Genomic DNA, 25,747 nt, shown 5'->3' with positions numbered 1-25,747 from the left:
TACCATGATTTATTTAATCAATACTTTTTCTTTGAATATTTACGTTGTTTTCAATCACCTCTATTATAAACAGCAATGCAATTAATATTCTTCCTTATGTATACATCTTTGTAAAATTGCCTGAAAATACCTTTTGAAAAAGTGGTGGAAATTTAATGGGTGAATTGCAAATCAAACATGCTGTATTAGAATTATTCCTTTTCTCATCTCTTGGACTGTATATTTCTTTTGCCAGAAAGTTCCTTCAACTGCTGCTCACTCAAATAATCCCTGTTCATATCTGAAGACCAATTTCAACTTTCAGACAATATAACTCTCTCTTTTATAATTTTATTGCTCTTTTACATTATTCCATTATACTTTTCATAATGTTGCAAAGCCATTTTTTGCATGTTATCACAGAGATTCTAACTATTAAACTAATGCAGTTGTTGTTCCTCCTGGACACATAGCTATGCAACATTTTCCAGCCTGTCCCACAGTTAGGTGTGGTCCTTGACCCAGAATAGAAATGATATGTGCCAATTCAAGGCCAGGCTCATGAAAACTTCCCATGTGTGGTTCTCTATGTACTTTCCCCTGCTGTAGCAACTTCCGAAGCCATGTGCGGAAAACAGCAGTCGACACTACCAGCAGTAACCTAGATGTCTGAATCACTGCTTGGAAGACAGCCACTTACTCATGAAAAATATCGATTGCAAAATTTACATGAGAAAACAAAACAAAACAACAAATATATTTTGCTAAAACATTAGAATTTTGGGTCTATTTGTTATACTTGTCAGTGTTATTTTTATTAATGTAATGATTTCATTCCCCCATTAGTCTGTGAAGCTCACCAAAGCATTGTGCATCAATTTTGGCTCATCCCAGTACTTGGCACTGTTCATTCAATCAGTGAATAATTTTTTAAAAGTAGAAGGGAATTTTTAGACAATCTAGTTCTATTATCAAAAGACTGATGAAAAAGCAATTAGAATAGAGGTTTTTAATGTGGGTTTTCCCCATGTCAGATATATATAAAATGGTCTGTTATGTTATTGAAAAAAGTTAGATGAATTGAGTTGAGATTACCATATGTATAGACATTATAAATAAATTGATATGTGTTAATACAAGCTCAAAAATCTTTAATCGCAGCAACTCACAATGAAAATGTGTGGAGACTATGGTCTTAATGGGTTTAATTAGATCACAAATTAGATTATAAGCAGAGAGTTAACAAATCACCATTTAAATTTAAAAAGTCCATGATTAACTTATTTCAATGCCCCAATAGTAACTTTTAATAAAAACAATATTTTGTAAAAGTACTATAAAGGAGTCTCAACTGGCGCTTATTTGTTTTTTTTTTTTTTTTTTTGGAGACGGAGTCTCGCTCTGTCGCCCAGACTGGGGTGCAGTGGCCGGATCTCAGCTCACTGCAAGCTCCGCCTCCCGGGTTTACGCCATTCTCCTGCCTCAGCCTCCCGAGTAGCTGGGACTACAGGCGCCCGCCACCTCACCCGGCTAGTTTTTTGTATTTTTTAGTAGAGACGGGGTTTCACCGTGTTAACCAGGATGGTCTCGATCTGCTGACCTTGTGATCCACCCGTCTCGGCCTCCCAAAGTGCTGGGATTACAGGCTTGAGCCACCACGCCTGGCGCTTATTAAATATTGTCAGCTATTTGCTGTACAATCATTGACTACTTATTCTGCCTTTCTTGCTCACAATCTCTTCCTAAATAAGACATTTAAATAATTTCATTTAGTTTAGATGGAAGGTTATATGTCAAAGTCAATAGGTACTACAGTAGATGCCCACATCACACCTTCCCATACTATTCTATACCAGCAAATGAAACATAGCTTGTAACTTATGACTCAGAAATTCCGTTTAAAAATATATTGTAAAACATATATAGATCTGTCCAAAGATTTACCTGCATACATGATTTTTTTTTTTTTTTTTTTTTTTTTTTTTTTTTTTTTTTTTTTTTTTAGACAGTCTTGCTCTGTGCAATGGCATGATCTTGCTCACTGCAATCTCCACCTCCTTGGTTCAAGCAATTCTCCTGCCTCAGCCTCCCAAGTAGCTGGGATTATTATTATTATTTCTTGTATTTTTAGTACAGATGGGGTTTCGTCATGCTGGCCAGCTTGGTCTTCAACTCCTGACCTCAGGTGACACACCCGCCTCAGCCTCCTAAAGTGCTGGGATTACAGGCGTGAGCTACTGCACCTGGGTCTGCATACATGATTAAAGTAGCTTGTGCATGCATGTGTGTTTGTGCATGGATCCCATTATAAATGTATATATCATCAGCCCCACAAATATCTTATATACAGTACTGTATAAATTGTGTTGCATTCATAAAAGAAAACTATGCAGTGATTAAAATGATGCATAGAAGAATGTTTAATGATGTGGAAGACGTTCATGTTATACTAAGTAAAAAAAAAAAAAGGATTATAAAACAATGTTATAAAATAAGCCTATTTTTTATTAGTCTTGCTAGCAGTCTGTCAATTTTGTTGATCTTTTCAAAAAACCAACTCCTGGATTCATTGATTTTTTGGAGGGTTTTTTGTGTCTCTATCTCCTTCAGTTCTGCTCTGATCTTAGTTATTTCTTGCCTTCTGCTAGCTTTTGAATGTGTTTGCTCTTGCCTCTCTAGTTCTTTTAATTGTGATGTTAGAGTGTCAATTTTAGATCTTTCCTGCTTTCTCTTGTGGGCACTTAGTGCTATAAATTTCCCTCTACATACTGCTTTAAATGTGTCCCAGAGATTCTGGTATGTTGTATCTTTGTTCTCATTGGTTTCAAAGAACATCTTTATTTCTGATTTCATTTCGTTATGTACCCAGTAGTCATTCAGGAGCAGGTTGTTCAGTTTCCATGTAGTTGAGCGGTTTTGATTGAATTTCTTAGTCCTGAGTTCTAGTTTGATTGCACTGTGGTCAGAGAGACAGTTTGTTATAATTTCTGTTCTTTTACATTTGCTGAGGAGTGCTTTACTTCCAATTATGTGGTCAATTTTGGAATAAGTGTGATGTGGTGCTGAGAAGAATGTATATTCTGTTGACTTGGGGTGGAGAGTTCTATAGATGTCTATTAGGTCCGCTTGGTGCAGAGATGAGTTCAATTCCTGGATATCCTTGTTAACTTTCTGTCTCGTTGATCTGTCTAATGTTGACAGTGGAGTGTTGAAGTCTCCCATTATTATTGTATGGGAGTCTAAGTCTCTTTGTAAGTCTCTAAGGACTTGCTTTATGAATCTGGGTGCTCCTGTATTAGGTGCATATATATTTAGGATAGTTAGCTCTTCCTGTTGGATTGATCCCTTTACCATTATGTAATGGCCTTCTTTGTCTCTTTTGATCTTTGATGGTTTAAAGTCTGTTTTATCAGAGACTAGGATTGCAACCCCTGCTTTTTTTTGTTCTCCATTTGCTTGGTAGATCTTCCTCCATCCTTTTATTTTGAGCCTATGTATGTCTCTGCATGTGAGATGGGTCTCCTGAAGACAGCAGACTGATGGGTCTTGACTCTTTATCCAGTTTGCCAGTCTGTGTCTTTTAATTGGAGCATTTAGTCCATTTACATTTAAGGTTAATATTGTTATGTGTGATCTTGATCCTGCCATTATGATATTAACTGGTTATTTTGCTCATTAGTTGATGCAGTTTCTTCCTAGGCTCGATGGTCTTTACATTTTGGCATGTTTTTGCAGTGGCTGGTACCGGTTGTTCCTTTCCATGTTTAGGGCTTCCTTCAGGGTCTCTTGTAAGGCAGGCCTGGTGGTGACAAAATCTCTAAGCATTTGCTTATCTGTAAAGAATTTTATTTCTCCTTCACTTATGAAACTTAGTTTGGCTGGATATGAAATTCTGGGTTGAAAATTCTTTTCTTTAAGAACGTTGAATATTGGCCCCCACTCTCTTCTGGCTTGTAGAGTTTCTGCCGAGAGATCTGCTGTCAGTCTGATGGGCTTCCCTTTGTGGGTAACCCGACCTTTCTCTCTGGCTGCCCTTAAGATTTTTTCCTTCATTTCAACTTTGGTGAATCTGGCAATTATGTGTCTTGGAGTTGCTCTTCTGGAGGAGTATCTTTGTGGCCTTCTCTGTATTTCCTGAATTTGAATGTTGGCCTGGCCTGCTAGGTTGGGGAAGTTCTCCTGGATGATATCCTGTAGAGTGTTTTCCAATTTGGTTCCATTTTCCCCCTCACTTTCAGGCACCCCAATCCGACGTAGATTTGGTCTTTTGACATAATCCCATACTTCTTGCAGGCTTTGTTCATTTCTTTTTCTTCTTTTTTCTTTTGGTTTCTCTTCTCGCTTCATTTCATTCATTTGATCCTCAATCGCTGATACTCTTTCTTCCAGTTGATCGAGTCGGTTACTGAAGCTTGTGCATTTGTCACGTATTTCTCGTGACATGGTTTTCATCTCTGTCATTTCGTTTATGACCTTCTCTGCATTAATTAGTCTAGCTGTCAATTCTTCCACTTTTTTTTCAAGATTTTTAGTTTCTTTGCGCTGGGTACGTAATTCCTCCTTTAGCTCTGAGAGGTTTGATGGACTGAAGCCTTCTTCTCTCATCTCATCAAAATCATTCTCTGACCAGCTTTGATCCGTTGCTGGCGATGGGCTGTGCTCCTTTGCAGGAGGAGATGCGCTCTTATTTTTTGAATTTCCAGCTTTTCTGCCCTGCTTTTTCCCCATCTTTGTGGTTTTATCTGTCACTGGTCTTTGATGATGGTGACGTACTGATGGGGTTTTGATTTAGGTGTCCTTCCTGTTTGATAGGTTTCCTTCTGACTGTCAGGACCCTCCGCTATAGGTCTGTTGGAGATTGCTTGAGGTCCACTCCAGACCCTGTTTGCCTGGGTATCAGCAGCAGAGGTTGTAGAAGATAGAATATTGCTGAACAGTGAGTGCACCTGTCTGATTCTTGCTTTGGAAGCTTCCTCTCAGGGGTGTACTCCACCCTGTGAGGTGTGGGGTGTCAGACTGCCCCTAGTGGGGGATGTCTCCCAGTTAGGCTACTCGGGGGTCAGTGACTCACTTGAGCAGGCAGACTGCCCCTTCTCAGATCTCAACCTCCGTGTTGGGAGATCCCCTGCTCTCTTCAAAGCTGTCAGAGTCGTTCGCGTTTCACAGGCTTCTACTCCTTTAGCTGAGCCCTGTCCCCAGAGGCGCAGTCTACAGAGACAGGCAGGTTTCCTTGAGCTGCTGTGAGCTCCACCCAGTTCCAGCTTCCCAGCGGCTTTAGTTACCTACTTAAGCCTCAGCGATGGCGGGCGCCCCTCCCCCAGCCTCGCTGCTGCCTTGCGGTTAGATTGCCGCAGACTGCTGTGTTAGCAAGGAGAGAGGCTCCGTGGGCGTGGGACCCTCCCGGCCAGGTGTGGGATACAATCTCCGGTGTGCCGGTGTTACAGCGCAGTATTGGGGTGGGAGTTACCCGATTTTCCAGGTGTTGTGTGTCTCAGTTCCCCTGGCTAGGAAAAGGGACTCCCTTCCCCCTCGCGCTTCCCAGGTGAGGCGATGCCTCGCCCTGCTTCAGCTCTCGCTGGTCGGGCTGCAGCAGCTGACCAGCACCGATTGTCCGGCACTCCCGAGTGAGATGACCCCAGTACCTCAGTTGAAAATGCAGAAATCGCCGGTCTTCTGTGTCGCTCGCGCTGGGAGTTGGAGACTGAAGCTGCTCCTATTCGGCCATCTTGCTCCGCCCTCCTCAAATTTCAACATGAGGTTTGAAAGGGATCTCCAAGCCACATGTTAACTAGCTTGACTTATGTATCCCATTGAACTAATGAAGCATAACATCACATTGTACTCCATACATATATATAATTATAAATTGTCAATTTATAATAAAACTTCTAGAAATTTAAACATGATTACATGGAAAGGCCCACAAAAAGGAACACAATATTAAAGGAAATAGAATGTAAGACTCACACTACCTGATTTCAAGATTTACTATAAATCTTTAATAATCAATGCACTGTGGTATTAGGCAGAAGAGACACATAGGTTAAAGAAAGAAATATGGAATGCCAAATATACTCATGTAAATATATTCAACAGATTTTTTACAAAGAAGTCATATGAATTCAATAGTAAAAAAGATAGTCATTCCACAAATGGTGCTACAGAACTTGAACATACATATGCAAAAGAAAATAAACCTAGATAAAGATCTGACATGTTTTACCAAATGAATCCAAAATGTATCATAAACTTAAATATAAAAATGCAAAACTAAAAATTTTCTCAAAAAATAAGGTAAAATCGTTATGATGTTTCGTTTGGTCATGAGTTTGTGAATATACCAACAAAAGCATGATCCATGAAATAAGAAGTAAGTTGCACTTTATCACAATTAAAAACTTTTGCGCTACAAAAATACCACATGCTAAAAGAATAAAAAGACAGGCCACTGAGAGTGAGGATATAACTGCAAAACCTATATCTGACAAAGAACATCTACCCAAAATATACAATGAATGATTAAATTAGCACTGAAAGGGGAAAATGAGAGTTGAGTGAGTGGCAGAGACTAACAGAAGTCTCATTAGTTTCTCTCGGTTTGTCATTGTTTTGCTTCCTTGACTTACCAATTATATAACAGTGCCACAGCTAATTTTCAGAAATACACTATCCAGTTGTTGTCTGCTTTGGTAGGTACTAGTCAAACTATTTTAATTTAAATTAATTGAAATAAAATAAAAATTTAGTCTCTTCACTGCATATTTCAAGTACTCAATATTCACATGGGGCTAGTGGCTACTGTATTGGAAAAGTGTTAGAACATTTCTATCAATGCAAAATATTCTAAGGGATAGCACTGTCTTGATTCTCTAATGCGGTCCAAACAAACTTCTGTTTTCCTGTCAAAGTTTATTATAAGTAGAGTCATGCACCACTTAACAATGAGGATGCATTCTGAGAAATGTGTCATTAGGCAATTTTATCATTCTAGGAACATCATTGAGTGTACTTACATAAATCTAGGTGGGATAGACTACTACACATCATGGCTGTATGGTATAACCTGTCGCAACTAGGCTACCAGCCTGTACTTTACTACAATCATGTTACTTTACTGAACACTGTAGGATATTGTAAGAAATGGTATTTATGTACATAAACATATATAATCATAATGAAATTTTCAGAAAAACTATGGTATTATAATCTAATGGGACCAGTGCCATATATGCAGACCATTCTTGACTGAAATGTCCTTATGTGGTACATGACTGTTTTCAAAAATAAAGTTTTTTGAATTCAAAATCACTAGCTACAGACACCAGATACAAACTCTCCTCAGAAAAATGTCAAGATCATAGGTGAACAATCACGGCCCTACTGGAAAGCTGGGGGTAGAGTGCCAAAACCAGTTGGAACACCCACAAGAAGCATCTGTGGTGCAGAAAAGGAAGGCAGCAAGAATATGGCAGACAATGATCCCCAAGGAACATGGAGTGCTTCAAAAAGGGTAGGTGGAAGTGATTCTTTGGCCTCCTTACCCTGCAACAGCTTGCTGAGTACCAAATTGTCAGAGAACCCCTCTGCCCTCTCAAGTCTGGGCAACACTGTGGCAGTTTGAGAACTTCTTGGGGGCAGAGCACCAGATGGCCTGCTTGCACACGTGTGGTTACACTCTACACAAGTCTGAACTGAGGCAGTGGGTGCCATACTGGTTGTGCACCCATTCTGGGCCACTGCTTTGACCAGGGAATCTTGGCCTTTGTGTTACTGCATCACTAAATCTCCCACAAACACACCCTAGAACACACTCTGACTTTGGCAAACACAGGGACCAGTAGGTCCTGGAGAGCTGTGGGATCCCGAAAGATCTAGTGCATGGCATGTGCCACCCCTATGGAAAATGAGAGAGCAAGCTGCCAAAGCACCTCCTAACACAGAGGAAACACAGATGCAGTCCAGGTCTTCGAAAGAGGGGAGCATTGTTTTGTCCCAGAGGATAGGCAGCACTAGCTGCCTGGAAAAGGAGGTGAAGGAGGGTCACCCCCTCTTCCCCTATCCATGCTATGGATGTAGCCAAGTTTCTTCCCGCTGGAGGTTGGCACGACTGCACTTGAAAACAATCTTCCCAGTGCTATTCACAAGAGCTGCACATTCACTAAAAGTGTGTCCACTGCCTGTGCTCACACAGAGGGCAAGGTTCACCTCTCCCTCTCTATACAGAGCAGAAGTGACCTTGCATCAGAGGGCAGACCAGCTGCAAATCTATCTGTTTTGGACTGCCTGAAGAGGTTCTTCCCCTGGTCATTTTAGCGCTGCCAGATGCGTTCCCCACCACACCCCTCCCTGCCATCCCCCACCCATGGAACTCAGTTGCATCATGTCCTGAAGATAAAGGACAGTGTCTCTGTGAATGGAAGATGGCTAGCCCTTATACAGGAGCATGATAGAGAAGTGGATCATGTGTCTGTCTGCTCCCAAGCTGGTGTAGTCTCTTCTCCCACCCAGACTCCAGCACATCTATCTCACCATGAACTTCCTACACTACTCTCATCAGGGGTTGAGCAGGTGCTTTTATTCATCATTGGGTTACCCAAGGGTGAGACAGCTCTTAATCTTTATTGCCAACAACTGAACTGGAGACTAAATGGGAACATAAAATAAAAAAACCTCATGACAGAAGGGAATTGTGTTAGAGTATGAAAGAAACTTTGTGAGACATCCACACTCTCATCCCCACAGCAGGCGAGTAGGTTCACACACCAAATACATTGCCACAACAACCAGAATTTGAGAAAACCACCGCACAAGATAATAACCAAGGAACCCAAACAGAACACTGGCTCTCTGAAAGCTCCTAGAAACAACGACAAATGCTCATCTATAACATACCCTACGGTGATATCCACAGGGGAGAAAAGAATAATAAATTTAAAAGTCCTATCAAATCAATACCAATTTCAAAAATAGGTGATTGCTTCTTCAGATGAAATACAGTCAGTCCAAGGAACTCCAGCAGTACAAAAAGGCAGAGTGTTTCAATATCTCCAAGGATGATCCAAGCTGTATAGCAATGGATCCCAACCAAAATATAAATTCTGAAATGATAAAGAATTGACAACATGGATTATAAGAAAGCTCAAGACATCCAAGAAAAAGTTGAAAACCAAGATAAAATAATCAATAAATAATTTTGTGATATACAGGATGAGACAGATATATTTAAAAAAACATGCATCTGTGTTTTTGGCCGGGCGCGGTGGCTCAAGCCTGTAATCCCAGCACTTTGGGAGGCCGAGACGGGCGGATCACGAGGTCAGGAGATCGAGACCATCCTGGCTAATACGGTGAAACCCCGTCTCTAATAGAAAATACAAAAAACTAGCCGGGCGACGAGGTGGGCGCCTGTAGTCCCAGCTACTCGGGAGGCTGAGACGGGAGAATGGCGTGAACCCGGGAGGCGGAGCTTGCAGTGAGCTGAGATCCGGCCACTGCACTCCAGCCTGGGCGGCAGAGCAAGACTCCGTCTCAAAAAAAAAAAAAAAAAAAAAAAAAAAAAAAAAAAAAAAAAAAAAAACAGAATTTTTGTAAGTGAAAAATTCACTATAGGAATTTCAAAATACAGTTCAAAGCTTTCACAATAGATTAGAAAAAGAAGAAGAAAGAATTTATGAACTTGAAGACCAGTCTTTTGAAATGACCCGGTCATACAAAAATAGAGAAAAAAAAATATTTTTAATGAACAAAACCTTGGAGGATTATGTAATGTGATCAAACCTATGACTTATAGGCATTCCTGAGGAATAATAAGAAAAAGAAATTTGAAAAATATATTTGAAGGAATAATGAAAAAAATACTTGATCTTGCTAGAGATGCAGACATCAAATACAAGAAAGACAGAGAACACCTGGAAAATACTATAAAAAGAAACATCAACAAGGCAATAATCAGAAATGGAAAACCAAAGCAAACACGAGTACCTATTATTATATTAGATAAAACAGACTTTAAGCCAACAACAGTACAAATATACTAAACTGGCATTATAAAATAATAAAGCATTCAATACAACAAACTTTAACTACCTGAGATACATATGCACTCTACACCCAAGCACTCAGATTGATAAACCAAATATTACTAAACTTAAGAAGAGAGACAGCAAGACAGTATTAGGGGGAGATTTCAACACTTCATTAATCTCACTAGATTTTTCTTGTTAAATCAATATTTAGTCTTTTTTAATTTTAAGTTTTTTGGGAGAACACATGATGTTTGGTTACGATGTCTGGATAAGTTCTTTAGTGGTGATTTCTGAGATTTTGGTGTACCCATCACCAGGCAGTGGACGCTGCACCCAACGTGTAGTATTTTATCCCTCACCCCACTCCCACCCTTTTCCCCAAGTCTCCAGAGTCCATTGTATCATTCTTATGCCTTTGTGTCCTCATGTTTAGTGCACTGGTTTTCTTGAATGCTAATTATGCTACAGTGAAGTTGTCATGTAGACAGACTCAGGACCTCTGTTTAGCCAGGGTGTTACAGGAAGTTGAATTAGCTGTTGTTTACTCCTTCTTTGGAGCAGGGTTGTTCTCTTCTGAGTTGCTGTAATGGATTGAGTTGGTTGACCTTCAGCCAGGCAGTGGTGCTTTCAAGAAAGCACTAGCCGTAGTTGTAGAAGGGGGATATCCAGATAGATTACCACAGAGAGACAGAAAATCAACAAAGAAATTCTGGATTCAAATTGCACTTTAGACCAAAAGGAACTAATTAATGGACATTTATAAAGCATTCTACCCCAAAACTGCAGAATAAACATTTTTGTCATGTGTTTAACAGTTTTCAAAATTGACCATATACCTAGCAATAAAGTTTTGATAAATTTTTAAAAATCAAAATCATATCAAGTACCTTACTGAAGCAGGGTGGACTAAAATGAGAAATCAATAGCAAGAGGAACTCTTAAAATTAAAAAATAATAAATAGAACCTAAACAACTTGCTCCTGAATTACTTTTGGGTGAACAAGGAAATTAAGGTAGATATCAAAACATCTTTTGAAATGAGTAAAAATAGAGAAACAACATATCAAAACCTCTGGGATACAGCAAACGCAATACTAATAATTTACAGCATTAAATGTCCACATATAAAAGAAAGATATCAAATTAATAATTTAATGTCACACCTCAAGAAAATAGAAAGCAAGAACAAACCAAAACCGAAGAGAAGACAAGGAGTAACAAACATCAGACCAAAACTAAATAAGAAGGAGAATAAAGAAATGATACTAAGATCAATGAAATTGAAAGTTAATTTTTTGAAAGGATAAGCAAAATTAATGGACTACAAGCTAGATTAAAGATAGACAAAATTCAAATAAGCCCCATCAAAAATGACAAAAATCACAGTACAGTTGATAGCACAGAAATGCAAAACATCATGAAAGACTACTATGAACATTTCCATGTGCACAAACTAGAAAATTTAAAGAAATAGGTACTTTCTTATAAACATACAGCCTTCCTAGATAGAATGCAGAGGGAATAGAAACCTTAAAAAGACCAATAATGAGCATTATAATTGAACTTGTAACAAAATTATTACAACCAAAAAGAAATAGTACCAATCTTACAGAAACTATTCCAAAAATTTGAGGAGAAAACATTCCTTCATAACTCAGTCTGCAAATCAGTATCACCATGATGAATCAGGGAAGGATACAACAACAACAACAAAAACATCCCTGATAAAAACAGATGCAAAAATCCTCACCAAAATATTAGCAAACAGAATTTAACAACACATGGAAAAGATAATTCATCCTGATCAATTTGCTTATACTGCATGATGCAAGGGTGGTTCAGCATACATAAATCAATGAATGTGATTCACCACATAAATAAAATTAAAAACAAAAACCATACGACCACCTTAATAGATATAAAAAAATCACTTGATGAACTCCAACATACTTTCATAACTAAAAATCCTCAACAAACTAGGCATTGAAAGAAAATACCTCAAAATATTAGCAGCCATGTATCACAAACCCACAGCCAATATCAGACTGAATGAGGAAAGGTTGAAAACTTTTCCCTTTAAGAACTGGAAAGAGACAAAGAGGCCCACTTTCAACTGGAAAGAGACAAAGAGGCCCACTTTCACCTCTCCTATTCAACATAGTACTGGAAGTCCTAACCAGAGCAATCAGGTAAGAGGAAGAAATAAAAGGCATTCATACTGGGAAACGGCAAGTGAAATTATCTCTCTTCACTTATGACATGAACTTATACCTAGAAACCCAAAAGACTCCTCCAAAAGACTCCTAGACTAGATAAACGACTACAGTAAAGTTTCAGGGTACATAATCAGCATACAAAAATCAGCAGCATTTCTGTACACTAATAACATTCAAGCTACCAACCAAATTCAAAACTCAATCTCATTTACAATAAAATAAAATAAAATAAAACAAAATACCCAGGAACATATTTAACCAAGGAAGTGAATAATCTCTACAAGGAGAATAATCTCTACTGCTGAATGAAATCATAGATGATACAAACAAATGGATAAACATCCCATCCCCAAAGATTTCAAGAATCAGTATTAAAATGACCACACTGCCCAAAGAAATCTACAGATTCAATTAAATTCATATCCAGTTACCAATGGCATTTTTCACAGAAGTCGGGAAAACAATGCTAAAGTTCATATGGAACCAAAAAAAGTGCCCAAATAGCCAAAGAAATTGTAAGAAAAAAGAAAAAGCTACAGGCATATCATTCCTTAAGTTAAAATTATACTTCAAGGCTATAGTTACCAAAACTGCATGGTATTGGTACAAAAAGAGACACAGAGATCAACAAAACAGAATAAAGAACCCAGAAATAAAGCCACATAACTATAGTCAACTGCTCTTCAACGAAGTCAACAAAAATAAACAAAGGGGCAAAAACTCCTTTCTCAGTTAATAGTGCTGGAAATTTTTTGAAGGTCTCACTGTGTTACCCAGGCTGGAGTGCAGTGGAAAACATAGCTCACTGCAGCCTCGACCCACCAGGCTCAAGTGATTCTCGAGCCTCAGCTCCCCTTGTAGCTGGGACCACAGGCATGAACCATCATGCTTGGCTAATTTCTTAAAATTTTTTGTTGAGAGGGGGTTTCACTGTGTTTCCCAAGCTGGTCTTCAACTTTTGGGCTCAAGCAGTCCTCTTGCTTTGGCTTCCCAAAGTGCTGGTATTACAGGTATGAGCCTCTATGCCTGACTGGTGCTGGGAAAATTCACTAGCCATATGCACAAGAATAAAAGTTGACCCCTGTTTCTTACCATATAGAAAAATTAACCAAGGTGGATTAAGGGCTTAATGGTAAGACCTGAAACTAAAAATCTTAGAAGAAAGCCTAGGAAAAACTCTTCTGGGTGTTGGACTAGGTAAATAATTTATGATGAAGACCTTGATAGTACAAGCAACAAAAGCAGAAATAGACAGATGGCACTTAAGTAAACTGAAATGCTTCTGCACAGCAAAAGAAATAATCAACAGAGTAAACTGACAATCTACAGAATAGGAGAAAATATTTGCAAATTATGCCTCTGACTAAAGAATAATATCCAGAATTTACAAGGAACTAAAATAACACAACAAGAAAAAACAAGTAATCCCATTAACAAGTAGGCAAAGAACATAAACCAACATTTCTCAAAGTAAGACATGTAAGCAGCCAAGAAACATGAGAAAATGCTCAACATCACTAATTGTTAGACAAATGCAAATTAAAACCACAATGAAATACATATTATACCAGTCAGAACAGCTATTATTAAAAAGTCAAAAAACAACAGATGTGGGTATGAATGCAGAGAAAATGGGACGTTTTTCATTGTAGGTGGGAATGTAAATTAGCATAACCTCTATGGGAAAGAGCATGCAGATTTCTCAAAGAACTAAAAAGAGAACTTCCATTTGACTCAGAAATTCCACTACTGTGTATCTACCCAAAGGTAAAAAAAAAAAAAAAAAAAAAAAAAAAAAATCATTGTATAAATAATGACACCTGCACTCATTTGTTTATCACAGTGCTACTCACAACACCAAAGTCATGGAATCAATCTGTCCTTCAAGGGATTACTGGATGAAGAAAATGTAGTATATATATCCCATGGAACACTACACAGCCATAAAAAAGAAAATCATGTCCTTTTCAGCAACATGAATGGAAATGAAAGTCATTATCCTAAGTGGAATATCTCAAACACAAAATCAAATACCACATGATCTCAGTTATAAGTGAAGCTAAACAATGGGTACATACAGATATAAAGACAGAAATAATAGGTACTGAAAAGTCCAAAGGAGGAGAGCATGGAAGGAGAATAAGGGTTGAAAAATTACCTATTGGGTACAATGCTCACTATTGTAGATGGGTACACTAGAAGCTCAAATCTCACCATTAAATAATAGATCCATGTAATGAACATGCACATGGACCCCTGAATATAAAATAATGCTAAAAATAAGTAAACAAAACCATTTTAATTACAAAATAAGAGGGCTTAAACAAGTTCTAGAAGTTGAATAAAGTCAATTTAAAAGGTGAGAAAAGAGTACGAATAAAAAAAGTAATCCATTCAAAAGGTTTTATAATAGAAGGAGGAGGGAGATAATCAGGGGATAAAACATATCTTAGTTTACATGTCATATCTTGAAGAGATGTTAACCTCATAACCACGTGCCAAATCTGAATCCTCACTCAGCTGGTAACACCATCATATGGTAATGGCATGTCAGTGCAGTTCAAAATATTTAATAATGCTTGACCACATTCCAGATACATTAAGGTTCAAAGTAAAAGCTGCTGACAAAAAAGACAAGCAGAGAAACACACTGAGCCCTAGAGCACTATTGCCTCCTAGGAAGGGTACTCAAGGGAGACTCCAGAGTTTGGTCACGTCTCCACTCTGCCACTGACTAGCTGTGACTCCCTCTGAGCACCAGATTTCTCAGCTTTAAAAATGCAGGATTAAATTAGTTGCTTTCCTTAGGTTACCTTCCTATTTTTAAATTACATATGGTAAAGAAATTGCTAATGAAAAAACTGAGGGAGATGAAAAAATTTACTGGGGTTATTGTTCTTTCTTATGATGTAAAATGAAAATATTTGTTTTGTCTTTCACATTCTAGTAATGGATTTTTCTTAAGGAGAAGTGAAAAGTTATTTTTCAGAAAACATTTTGTTAAATTCTTTATATATATATTTTTTTCTGAGCCAAGGTCTAGTGTCAAAGGAGCTTTCAGAGTCTAATGGTTATTGGATCATGTATATTCACTAAAAATTATGAGTACTACATTATCGGATGAAGTATCATAATTAAATCATTACTCAAGTTTTAAGTTGCAAAATATTTCTGGAGAGATGTTTTAACAATTTTGTTTGTTTTAATAAACCGTGTTTATTACCTTTATGTTAGGTTTATCAAGATAAATACGAAACAGGCCTCATCTTAATTACAATTTATTTTAACATATTTCTTTTAAGCAGGATCTGTTGCTGAACAGAAAATTAACTTTTCTTCCCACCTATTGGTGTAGCACATCATTAACCTGATATTTGGCATAATTCTAGAGGTTTTGGATTATTGTGGGTTTTATTTATGTGTTCATCTTACCCACTAGATTATGAATTAAGTGAGGACAGAGACGTTCCTGGTCTTTGTTTCTCCATTAAAACCTAGGCTAATGCTTTGAACATAGTAAGCACTCAATAACACTTCATTGAAACAATAGTCTAGTATTAATTTGAAGGAAAAAATTGTATACATTTATGGCAAATCCTCTATAAAAATAAAGACTTCTTAAAATTGGCAATAAATTCAGAATGTGATGTTATGTCTTTAAAGGCTTTAAAATATTTACTTACTTATTTTTTTATTCACTTAATAGTTTATTTTAGATATAGAACTTTTATTTTATATTTTAGATATAGAATTTTTCCTCCCAAAGGACAAAAATACCCTATGTGATATTGGCTAAAATCTGCCTGATTCTCTGATTCAATTAACAGGGCAATTTTGCCCCCATAATAAGCTATATCTTCCAACTTACTCTTTATCATTAATAAAAGTCACATTTTATTAAGACCTTTTCAGATATTTTAATTTTTTAGAACCTGTACAGGGAAGAAGGGTGCTATTTATTTGTGCTCTTCATAGTCATTACTACCAAGGATTTGATAACTATGCTATTAATGTTGAATTTGTCCTGGAGCCAACAAGAAGTTATTAATAGTATGTGGACTACATGGTGAAAGGATGGCATTTTATAACTAATCAGTAATAGCAAGGGAAATTGTTGTTTACGATACAAATCAAAAAAGCAAGAACATCAGTTGAGAAGATTCTGTAAGAGATGATAAATTTATCTATGCATGCAAGTCTCTGAGTCTGTGTATACAAGAAATGAGAAGGCTTTGAGAATCATTTTAGTGTTGAGAAATATTTTTGTCATTTTTAACTGAGCATGAAATTCCTGTAAGCCATCTCAATGTCATGGTGGTTGGAAAGGTGGAATGCCTCTTATGAACCTCTTCTGGCTTGTAGGAAGACTATTTGTCTCTTTTCCCCACCCTACCAATTATGCCAGCTGGGTATGTCCCAGAGCCAGAAGCCCGAAGAGGACTGGATATGTACCTAATATCTAATACCAAATATCAGTAACAGAGTTGGTGATTGGAATGAAGAAACACTTGCCAGGACTTGAGATTTTACTTTATTTGAATGTGTTAGGTAAATTCCACTGGAAGACTTCAAATTCAATTTCAATTTGTTTGTGTAAAAATATGTATCATATTAAAAGTGATATATTAAGAATAAATATAAATATTCTTCCTTGTTACACATACATATACATTGGCATTATATAGAATACCTGTTGTCAGAGTTGAAAGAAACTTCAAATTGCTATTTTGTCTAGCACTTTGTTAATAAGATGACAAGACCATATTTTATAGGTGTGGTATCAAGAGATTACTTTAATCTACGTATTTTGTGGTTTACAGGAGCTGATGAGCACACTTTGAAAATGACAATATTGAACTTACAGAAGTTCATTATCAATACTGAAATCTTTAACATAGGACAAAATCAAAACCAGTGTATTCAATATTTAAATATTAAAGCCAGTATATTTTATAATGTGTGAATTACTTAATGCCCTAAAATTCATCCAAATAAAACTATGCAATTCTCAGTTAACCTAGAAGTAATCCATGTTATTTATTAAGTTTAATAACTAGTATATTTGGAAGTAAAGACTGAATAAATATAGAAGTACATTCTATTCACATATTAAGAAAAAAACTATTGTTTCCTTTTTCTCTTCTATAGGGAAACCATAGGCATTAAGCATAATAAAAAAAGAATTAAGAATAAGAATGAATTGGGGGTGATGTATGAACATTAACTTGTTATTGGCAATTTTAAAATAGGGGTTCTTGACTTTTCTTTGTTCTATAGATCCCTTGGGCATTCCAGTGAAAATGTGTAGGGTTGCAAAAAACACCCAATCACATTGAACTACAGCTATAAAATCATTTTTTAAACACAAATTTGTGATACAGTAATACAAATTATTCTATGTAAATATCTCCTATAGCATCATCTAGTAGCAGATCTAATAATTCCGGTTATTTTAAAGTAGGGATGAGACTGAATGATACTTAAAGCTATTAAATCATCTGGACAATGAACTAACACCTGAAGGAATTACACAGAAGCTATGTGTCAGGACACCATTTAACTGGTTGTATGTGAACAACACATGCCAGATTTATTAAGCCATGGATATTTGCAGTAGGAATTCTTCCTTTGAAAACATTTCTAACATTAGTCAATTATGTATCAAGTAGAGCTGATGAAGACATTCATCTTCCATATGTAAGTATTTTCTCTATTAAAAAAAGAGTTCAGTTTTTTAAACTGGACCTGGATTCAATACAAAAATATAGGTATTGGGAACTTAACCAATAGAAGGCATTATATGGTGACAAGGATAATAATATACATTATATTATGTTCAAAAATTAATTTATTCATGTTTTCTCCTTAATCGAATACCTGATTTAGGACTTTATGAAGTAGGTTGCATAAGATTAAGAAATCTGAAAGTGGAAATACTCAAGATGAAGGTAAGCAAGATAACTAACTGGGAGATGAGTAGTTGATATTTAAACAAAGAGAATGTGTTAAATGAATAATATCTGCCTTCAAAAATAAAGTTAGTCTGCCAATTAAATATTATGTGTAAGTACTCAGTGCTAAATTAAATATGAAAATTTGTTTGGAAGGAGACAAAAATAGGAAAAGAGAAGGATTGATTAATTAGAATATTGAATATACATCAATTAAATGGTAAATCTTAATTTTTTATTTGGACAAATACTTTTTTCTCACCAAAATATGTATTTAGAATTCATCTGAATTGTCCAATTTAAGGCAAGGATTACTTTTGGCAAATAATTTTGATTTATTTTATATCCTATTACGTTATAAAATGACTGCCTTAGTAACTATAAGAGTTTGGAGTAATAAAGGATAGATGAGAATATATGTTGAATCTGTATAGCATTGCACCAAAGCTTACAGCTGAGCAAGCAACCTGAGAAGTGAACAGGACATGACCCAAATATTTCCTTTCATGATCTGCACCTATTGCTTTACTCATTGGACAGGAACTACACTTTGCTACCCTGGAAACTGTCTGGTGGCCTAGTTTCATAGGACCTTGTCCAGTTGGCTTTAATGGGCTGCTCAACTACACTAAGTATTAAACATAAGAAACGGGCCTGGGAAAAACAGTGATAACAACTTATCTGCATAAACCATGTTTTAAAAGTACTTTATAAACTCTGAGACAACTACGCAATATCTTGTGAAAATTAAATGCAAAACACTAAACAATGACAGTCTCCACAGATAGGAAACAGGAACCAAAACCATCATACCAAAAGATCTTACTTGTACGAGAAGTCAGTAGGCAATTGCCTATTACATGACAGCTTTTATGGAGTTTAACAAGCAGATTGATGGGGGATGGGGAGGAGGGAGAATATACTTAGAGCAAGTATATTCAAACCTGGTTTTAAGTTATGTTCTTTAATATACTAGTTGTACACTGAATTATATGAACATTAGACAAGAGTGTTCACTGCATTACTACCAATTCTCTCATTTGCAAAATGAGAAAAACAACTATCCTGTGAAGCATCTGGGATTCCCATAAGAGTCCAGTGGAAAAAAAGAAAAGAAATAAGGTGTGGCAAAATGCTTTAAACATTTTGGGTCATTTAATTAATAGTTTAACTAACTATTTTTTGTTTAGCTTTTTTATCTTTAATGTGGCAACTGTTGCAGGAAGTTTCCCCTAAACTCTCAGTTTAAACTGTTTTCCTGCTTTGTGGTGTCACAGCGTGCCGGGCACTCACCAAACACACATCACAACTATGCTCGATTCATTTTTGTGAAGGTAGAGTGTAGTGCAGGTACATTAGAGATGCTACATGAATATTGTTGAACTGTACTTAGGTCAAATTGAAAATTGAAAAAAATACTTATGGGCATTAATTACTCTTTACTCCAAACATTAATCATATGTTTGAATTTCTTTAAACACTTAGCAATCATTGGCATTTCCGTAACAGATATTACAAAAAATAATCATAGAAGAAGAAAGTAAAAGAGAATCCCCTATAATTAAATAATTTATAAAAAGATATAGTTTAAAATAAATATTCACCATTTACTACGTATTTCCTATCTCATTTTCTTTACTCATATTATTTTATTTCTCCTACAATTGAGATTCTATTGAGACATAAGTAGGTCTACATTATTTTCATTTAATGGTACATGGAAACTTGAGTATTTCACTTTAAGTACTTAAATTTATATTTTAATTTTTACTTAGTGCTTTAAAAGTAGATGTGTTGTGCGTTTTACATTTATTTTTTGAACAAGCACTGGGATGCAATCCAGCTTCTTCCTTGGGCATGGCACAGAATCTAGAGTCATTTTTCTCTGTATGAAATCCTTTAAAGCAAAGAATTACCTTCAGCTGCCTTCACCCCACAATATTCCCTGTAGTCATACTTCATGCCTCTTAACTTCACAAGAACACTCAATATATTTTTCCTATTGTAAATAACGTGCTCCTTCACCTGATCTCACATCGGTTACCACTGTTCATGTTGATGATGGTGTAAATGTTTCTCTGCAAATGTAAATTTCTCTTAGGCTTGATACTGTTAACTAGCCCCTAAGTACATTCCTGGGTACCCTTAAAGCCACTTCTTATTCTAGCAAGAATAATTGCACATTTTTAAGTATTTGGCTATGGCAGTGCGGTGCCAACAGTGACAGTTTCCAGTTAATTAAGTTAATTGGGGAAGATATTTTCAGCATTAAAGGAGCTATAGCCTACATGGAGTACACATTTCAAATTGGGTAGCTGCTTTTAAATTCCAAAAGATCCATATTATAACAGGTATTTTGCATATCTCATTTAGTCTAGCAAAATACCTTCAAAAATGACAGAGCCATTTAATGCATAGAAAGTGTCAAACATTTGCCTCAGATTTTCTTCTTAATGATTTTAAATAGTTCTTATTTTAAAATAACATTAGCTTTAAAGAAAGCAATGTACAGTAATTCCTATCAATATACATGAGATCTATCAAATAACTACAGTTAACTTGGCTTGGATTTCATAATTTTTCACAAGAGGATTCATAGGTTTGAGCAGCTGGAACTTGTATTATTAAAAGCATCAACTTGAAATCGTCTGAACAAGCATACACAACTAAATTATAGCTTTTTTTTTTTTTTCTCCAGACATGAAGCATGAAATGCCTTTGCTGGCAGCAAGATTCTCTGTACTTAGCTTGAAGTAACAGGGTTGCCAGACGGGGCTTTTGCCTATGTAAATTTTTATAATAAACTCTCAGGGTACAATAAAATATCTGATTAGTTTAAAGCCGTTCTGTAATTTAAATGCTCTATTTAGTTTTTGACTATAGAGCCTACTTTAACTAGTCATTTGGTTCATTTTATCAAAGTCGTTAGTTAATATCTCTTATCTCAATGAATAGTTAAAATTACCTCAGTATAGTGGAAAAAATAAAAGGCCTTTCAGTTTAACCATTATATGTTATCTTCTAACAGAAATGACTAATTCTGAATAAGTAGTTTACTAACATTTTTATAAATGAATTAAATAAGCAATTTAATACAATAATTCCCTATTACAGAAGACACATAAAATGACATAAACAATTTGATAAATACCTTCATTTCTAGTATTGAGAACTATCAAAGGCATACATTTAAGAATGAAATATATTCAGAAAGTATGATGTATGCTATAAAAATAATAAAAGATAATAACTCATCCTTTTAATTTAGTATATTTTATATTGGTTAATATAAATTATTTATATTGGTAAGGTTATTTTCTTTATCTTGTGAAAATTATTTTGAGTCTTGAGTTTTTAGCCATTATAATCAATATCCTTTCTAAATGGATCATGTTTTACACGCGTAATAAACATGCCCTTTGCCTTCATTCAAGTCAGTAATAAGAATAGAACATTAAAAATTAAATATAAATCAAATTTCCTTATCTAGCTATAAAATTACATAAATTTATACAAATTAAAAATAAAATTTCATAACATAACATCATCCAGCTTATACTGCATTGTCTCCACTCCCAAATGGAGATGTTTATTGGAAGAGCCTTCATCAAATATCTGAGCGCTAGACTTCAAATATAGCCCTAGTGGTAAAATACACAGAGTCAGTTACTGCATATTATCACAAATATTATAACCCTTTTATGTAGTTTAAGATAATTTAGGCCATTTTTATAGCTACAGCAAACAGTTGGGTCTCCCTGAGTTTTTTTTCATCCTTGTAAATAATATTGATAATAATTTGTCTGGCTTATCAAATTAAGAACCCTAAATCCTCATGCAGAAGAGTCCAACATGAAAATTTTGTGATTGCTTTTTATATCCAAAAATATTGCCCAATACTGTAGATTTGTTTTTTAAAATGTTTTATTTTAGATTTTTAATATTTAAAATCACACAAATATATAAATATTTCTGTTAGATAATTGTGACATACATGTTTGTGTGACAAGGGAAAAATTTAGGGGCAGTGAGTAGGATAAATACAAAATATCCTAATAGAAGACAGTTATTTTTATAATGGTAAAGGAAATTTGAGTTGAATATGTGAAGCGATTTCCTGACTCTAAACAATAAAGGAATTATGGAACAGGTTCCTAAGACTGTGGTAGAAGCTCAATCACAGAGGTTATTTTAAAATAGACTGAGAAAAGTGCTGAAGATACATTTTGTAGGATAGAAAATCTAGGTTTTCAAAAGAATGGAATGGGTAAATCAAGTTTGACATTTCTTTTGTGCTGATATTTTGGACTTACATTTACAAAATAAATTTTAAATTTTTAAAAATAACTTCTATTAGAATACTGTTTAAAATCTATATATTTTCTTAATATTATAAAATGAAAAGCTGATTAAATTATATATGCATTTCATAAAAGAGAAATTGAGCTGACATTACAGGTTTAAATAAGGGAACCATAGAATTATGTAGATTTTCACCTATTCCCAGAAAATAACATATTAATAAAGTTATTTCACTGTCTTTTCAAAACTTAAATATCCCCATATTTTTATTTCTTCAAAGGAGCATTCCACACTAAAGTTACCACCCAGTGTTTATCTTGTTATTCATAGTTATCTTTCACAATGATACTATGTACTCACATCATTTTGTATTTTACACAAGTGATAATATTGTTTACACTTTTCCAGTTCCAATTTGTGCTTCTTGCAAGGAACATTCATAACAAAATCATTTTTCTCCTCTTAGTATCTGGCCCAGTTATTGACACATAAATATATGTATTCATTTAAACAAGATACAATAAATGATGTTCATAATGTAGGCAGCAAAGAGATGGTTTCTAGAATGATGGCAGAATCTAGAATCTGTGGACCTTCTCCACAGCAAAACAACCATAAGTGGTGAAGGTTATACAAAAAAAAAAAAAAAGTACTTTGGAAATTGTCCTAAGAGCAGACAGTAAAGGAAGAAACATTTATTTTAAAAATTCTGCTAAATCTTAGTAAGAGCAGCAAGAGTCTGTGGAATTTGAGCCACAAACACCCACAGCTCACCCACAGCTGAGCATGAGAGAAGCTCCACTCCAGATGGGTGCAGCCAAGAACATAGGGCTCCCTATTCATCCACTCCTAGTCAAGAGGGGTGGTATCTCCTCTTCAAGGGCAGAGCACCAGTGCTTCCTAGCCCCCGTTCCCAAATCTCTGTTTCAGAATCTTTTCCAGGCAACAACGGCTGAGAGGTCTAGGCTTTTTTCCTTTGTCTGACCCTCACTTCTATGGTGAAAGCTCTACTCTAGGTATGGCAAGCCAAGAAAACGAATGGGCAGGCCCTGATCACCCTGCCTCTACTCACTCACAGGGCAAAAGTTTCATTCTATAAGAGGAAAGTTTCAAGCTGTAAAAGGAAGACGAGATGCTATGACTGCACCCAGTACCCTGCTTGTAAAGCCAGAATATCACTCTGAGAGAAGAAGACCACTGTCCAGAAGTCAACTACAGAGCAGGGAGACACAGGCATTTTGCCAGTGGACTAGGCAGGCCATAAGAACAGAGCTCCAAAGCTCTCTTCAAAGGAACTCATTTGTTTGGAACAAAGCCTGGGGAATGTTAAACTTGAAGGCACTCTGAATAATAATAGAGATTTTGCAAGTGAGATTAAGAGAGGATAGTAGCTCCATGAGAGTATCAAGCTAAACTGTAGGCCAGCTATTCATTCACCATAGAGAATCAGGTAAAGAGAAAGTCAAGATGAGCCCTCCCGTGTTCACAAAAAAATCTCAAAGGTGATTGGTCTCTAAAACTATCTGCAAAGGAGCCTAAAATTAATTAGATCAGACTCTGGATAAATTGATGCCCCAGGACAATTTTAAACACAATAATGCAATCAGCTGGCAACTGGTATCAAGAACAAAAACATAGCCCTGATACTTTAGTGCAAAAATGTTTTTCAAAATGGTCCTGATGTTTCCTTTTAAAATAAGCACTGACTGGACGCGGTGGTTTACACCTGTAATCCCAGCATTTTGGGAGGCCGAGGTGGGTGAATCGCCTGAGGTCAGGAGTTCGAGACCAGCCTGGCCAACATGGGGAAACCCCATCTCTACTAAAAATACAAAAAATTAGCTGGGTATGGTGGCGGGTATCTGTAATCCCAACTACTTGGGAGGGTGAAGTGGGAGAATCACTTGAACCTGGGAGGCGGAGGTTGCAGTGAGCCAAGGTCACGCCATTGCACTCCAGCCTGGGCAACAAGAGCAAAACTCCGTCTCCACATAAATAAATAAATAAGCACTGTTACCTCTACTTTTTAACTGTACATAGAAATGATTAGCTGGATATATAGCACTTTTCTAGAAAGCATGTACGAATATTTTTTAAAATACAGAATATGGAGAGTTAGAGTAGGATTAATGAACAAAAGGAAATCGCATCTGAATCTAGTTAAAATACAGGATAGTTTTTTTCTTCATATCGATTAGTGCTAAAGATAAAACAAGAGAAAAGAACACTGGAATGTAACAGAAGAAATGAAGTCCTTAGTTTTCCAAAATCAATTAGAAATTCAAGGCTACTGAAAAGAATTACAGTGTATGAGACACAGCCTGTAGCCACTTCTTTATTAACACATTTTCAGTTATGGTAAAAGTTTTCACACTGTATTATAGCGGTCTGTTTAGAAATATTTAATTAGTATCTACTTCATTCACAAAGGGTATCATGCAATTTGCAGAAACACATAACAAATTCTATTATTTAAAAAAGCATTATTGGAAAGTGAGACACAGTAACATAAAGTCAGGAATTGCTACAAAAATACATTTGTATTCTGGCTTTCATAATTCTGTTAAACCTCATAGCTTTTTTTTTTTTTTGACAAAGAGAGAAATATGAATAGTTGTGAGTTTCCTATTTATATTCCAAGAAAATAGTATTGTTGCTCTGAAATTATACTATTCTGGCACTGAGGTCTAAGAGAAACATTGCTCATGTGTCAGGAAGATGAACCATATATATAATGACACCATTGCTTGAATGTATCGAATTCAAAAGTTATTGATTTTATACTGTTTTTCTCAATTATTTTAGGGGACACATGAGCAGATATAGTTGAAGTCTACTGATCAAGCTAACATAATTGTGCTTTATAAGAATAAAGCCTTTCAATTATTTACTGATAGGAAGTGGTGGTGGTAGACAAATTGATAGCATAGACTTAGTCAAGTAAGTGTATAATGGACTCTGATGTCAAATCATAGCTAATTAAAAGAAAATGAATTTGGAGAAACTGCAAGATGGATTTGTAATTGTCAAAGTTAAAAACGTTTCAGTATAATCAAGATATAATAAGTGCTATGAATTCTACAAACATATCTTCAGTTAATGTGCAACATATTTTCATACTCAATGTATCAGTGACTTTAGAAAAATAAGTATCATACTGTTTACCTAAAGTCTTATTGATTTCATATCTGCTCAAGTAATCTATAGAAGAGTCTGAAAAATTGGTCTAGGAGCCTGTTCTTTTTTTTTCCTGAAAGAAAATGAAACACAAGTT

The 25,747-nt window shown here is 35.8% G+C and overlaps 1 protein-coding gene across 10 annotated transcripts in view; it reads right to left on the bottom strand.

The window, feature by feature from the left end:
* The window catches only part of GALNT13 (polypeptide N-acetylgalactosaminyltransferase 13), a 594,017-nt gene that overhangs the window by 354,212 nt on the left and 214,058 nt on the right, over positions 1–25,747 (bottom strand). The gene's annotated exons all lie outside the window — the stretch shown is intronic.

This window comes from Piliocolobus tephrosceles, chromosome 11 (genome assembly GCF_002776525.5).
Source record: "Piliocolobus tephrosceles isolate RC106 chromosome 11, ASM277652v3, whole genome shotgun sequence".
NCBI classification, from domain to species: domain Eukaryota; kingdom Metazoa; phylum Chordata; class Mammalia; order Primates; family Cercopithecidae; genus Piliocolobus; species Piliocolobus tephrosceles.
Note: the sequence above shows the minus strand (reverse complement) of the source record. Positions and strands in the feature narration are given on the sequence as shown.